We start from the raw sequence: 2130 nt of genomic DNA, 5'->3' as shown, positions 1-2130 counted from the left end.
GGCACGATCGAATTGTTCCGCACGCCAACCGATTAATGATACTCCACTCTTTTTCTTCTATACCATATGACTTTCAACCTCAATAGAAACATCTAGAACCTCACCTTACCACATGCCGAAATGCCCAATTCCATCAAAGATCTCCACCACAAAGTTCAAATTCAACATCGGTGTCCTCGTCTAGGATGACAAAGGAGTTGAAGCCCATTTTGAAGACTCCACCATACCAAGGACGAACCTTCAGCTTTGATACCACTTGTTGGGAAAAACTCTGACAGAAACACAAAAGAAGAAAAAAAATGAAAGAACACTAACAGAATTTGATAACGAAGTTTGGCCAAAATGTTGCCTACGTCTCTGAGCACTAAGGCTATCAATTAATAAGGATAAGGAAAAAAAGATACAAATATTAGGTGCAATAAACCAAAGAGGGGAGAGTTTCTTTTATACACTAAGAAACTTTCCCAACTCCTATCATCTTCCAATGTGGGATTTATTCTAATTGTAAATATAATTTCTTTTATATACTAAGAAACTTCTTTCACTCCCATCATCTTCCGATGTGCGATTCTAATTGTGCCAAAACAATAGTGACAGTGTAGAAACTGACACTAGATCTAAGTGAATGCCAACCAATGATGAAAACCCAAGTCCAACTAAAAGAGGCGGAGGTCGCAGTGGTGGTGATCGCGGAGGCCAAAGTTCGTGCAGCGATCGTGGTGGGCGAACTAGTGGAAGTGGTTGTGGTGGACGCGGTCTTCCTCCGTTCTAAAACATGCTAACTGGTGAGGGGATGAGCGGTGAAGGATTCACCTATCCAATTGATCCTCGAGTGAAAAGGGATGGTCAATAATCTCTCCTCCTTAAACTATTCTTATGTTAGTTTATGATTTTGGCTTCCTAAACATGGTTTCTGAATATTGGTGGTTTTGACAAGTTTTTATGTAAGATGGATGAACAAATTGATAGGATCGGCTTTATCGTTAAAGACGGGAGTCTGGCTAAGGATGAAAGCTTATGAAAAACGGTTTGAAAGAAATCCTGTTAGGGATTTAATTCACTTTCTATTCTACGCAAACTTGTGTAAACACTTGAAACGGATTCAAGGCGGAATTGTTTACTTGGGTTTGAAGCACAAGAAGAAATATGAAAAGATGACAGAAAATGAAGAACACAACAGTTTGTTTATGGATGTTCGAAGAAACTCTCCTATGTCACCCCTTCTTCCAACCACCGGAAGGTTTCACTATATGATGAGAATCAAATACAGTTTACACACACACTTAGCTCACTATTGAACTTTCTGTTCAATTACAAGAAGATGAAGAATATCACTCATCTAATGGTGTTTTTGATTCTAGCTCTCTCTCTCGATTCACACACAGTACAATCAGAAAGAAGCTTCAAGGATGAGTTCAGTAAGCAAGATGATTGAGTAGACTTTCTCTCTGCAAAATCAGAATGCTTGGTTGCTCGTGTAGTTCGGTAAGAATTGGTACTTCGTCCGTTGCTCTAAGGATTGGTTAAATACTGATCAGAAGCTAATGGTCGAATCTTCAAGAATGAGATGTGGCGCTCTTCTATTGGAAAGTCTCCATTGTACACAGAAGGTTCTGAGCTTAAGGATCGTGGCCGTACTGAACTGGTAGTGCGCCGAATATTCCATCAAGGATGTACCTGCAAAACGGGTAATGTGAGGAAAATTCTCTTACGTGTCATTCCTTGATTGGATGCATATAGTTGTTGTACTAATCTTCACAGGGAAGTGGAGCAGGAGTAGGGTACAGATATAGCACGTGGGTAGGAGAAATGCTAGATTCAAGCGTACTACTTGAATTAGAGCATTACACGTATTTCAATTAGACGGATCAGTCTAATGAAATAAGTCAACTCCTTTTGATGAAAAGCGTCTATTAGACCGCCTGGTCTATTGTACTTAGACTTGCGTATAATATGAATAACCATTAGACGGGTACGTCTAACTCCACTGAGTTAGACTACCACGTCTAATTCCGGTTCTACTTCAGACTTATCTGAAGGAGTTAGACCCACGTCTAACTTTCACTAATTAGACAATCCGTCTAATTATAATAACCATTAGACGGGTACGTCTAACTCCACTGAGTTAGA

The sequence above is a fragment of the Impatiens glandulifera genome, chromosome 3, assembly GCF_907164915.1.
Source record: "Impatiens glandulifera chromosome 3, dImpGla2.1, whole genome shotgun sequence".
NCBI classification, from domain to species: domain Eukaryota; kingdom Viridiplantae; phylum Streptophyta; class Magnoliopsida; order Ericales; family Balsaminaceae; genus Impatiens; species Impatiens glandulifera.
The sequence above is the reverse complement of the archived record's forward strand: the minus strand, read 5'-3'. Positions refer to the sequence as shown.